Here is a 1,614-nt window from a genome sequence, read left to right on the forward strand (position 1 = left end):
ACTAAAACCTTCGTATCCATATCTGTTAAATCTAATACACACATCATTTTTAACTATCTCGCAAACCACTTGTGGTACACGGATCACCGTTTGAGAACCACTTATCTAGACTCTATGATTTTTGTTGTTTTGCGAACAAAGAGGAAACTGTACTCTACCTCATATGCCAGTAGCCATCATTTTTTAGGAAAAGATTCAAAATCTTTAGTGCTCCTTTTTCTAAAAGTCATTTTCTAATATTACCAAATTAACCAATTTTGTAGACTTGTCAGATCAGGTACCTTCAACTTGAAATTGGTGAATTGTGCATTTTCAAAGGAAAATGCTACCTTTATGTTAGTTATTAATCTGTGGTATACGTACAGGTCTCATCTGTGATATCACAACAGGTCATTATTTTCTGCTTTGTTTAAGTGTGCTTTGGGTACAATAGATCTTTTAGGTACCTCTTTTCACAATAATAATAAAGCGTGCTTTGGAACAAGGCGTTGTGGTTCACTGTCTTGAATTTCAAAATACGAGTAATTGAGACATTTATCTTATACTTTTTGATTTAATTAACTATATCATTTTATATGTGCTAATAGATAATTTTGTTTTTACTTCTTGAGTTGTATGTCGAAACCAATAGATGCTAATCGATGTTGACTATTATAATCGTAATAACTTAATATTTAACTAAATCTGCGACCGTCAGTGCATAACTAATCTAAGTTGAAGTTTTTTTGCTGCTGGGTTGAATACATTATTGAACATGCTTTTATGAGTAGATATGAATTTGCAGTCATTATATATGCATCTGAAATGAATGAACTTTAAAATCAGTTATTGCTCTGAGTTGGTTTTTCAGTTAGTTTTGCAGAGTTTCATTGAAAATAAATGAAGTTATTTTACATTTTGACAAAAAAAAAATAAAAAATTATGGAACATCAAGCAAACATGGGTAAAATGTTCGTATGTGGGTTTAGCTGCTTATTTATTTCCGATACTCCTGCAGGCTACATTCAAATCAATTCAATTCAAATCAGATTTGCACAAAATATAAGCGTGTATGCCCCGAAATTATTATATTCAAAAATTTACATAGTCAAAAAGCTAAATGTTAACAACACAAACAAACATCGACACATGGACATACACATACACATCGACTTCCGCATATCCTCTGAAGTTCATATCTGCATATCAACCAACACAATAATGCTTAGATACACGTATCGCATATCGCATATCGCATATCGTTCCGTATGCGTTTATTTGATTTCACGAGTTTATTGGCTGCTTACTCATAAATAAATATTTGCATTTAATAATTGATTCGAGATTTGAGATTTTCGTGTATCTGCCAATTATCAGTTTCAGTTCAGTTTCAGATACTTTGGTACCAAAGTATGTACCGAAATCCGCGCACATAAAAAATGGGCCTAATTTGTGTGTGCGCAGGGCCAACAAAGTGCCTAAAATGTTTGGTTTGGCCTGGCAAAAAATGAGTAAATTTAATTAAAAGCAAAAAAGGCTCGTTAGCTTAATCTAATCTGCGCGTCTTTACTTTCATTTCCTATTTTAAAACATTTTATAAATATTTTTTTTTCACTTTTTTCACTTTATTTATTT

This window comes from Teleopsis dalmanni, chromosome 2, assembly GCF_002237135.1.
Source record: "Teleopsis dalmanni isolate 2A chromosome 2, ASM223713v2, whole genome shotgun sequence".
Taxonomy (NCBI): domain Eukaryota; kingdom Metazoa; phylum Arthropoda; class Insecta; order Diptera; family Diopsidae; genus Teleopsis; species Teleopsis dalmanni.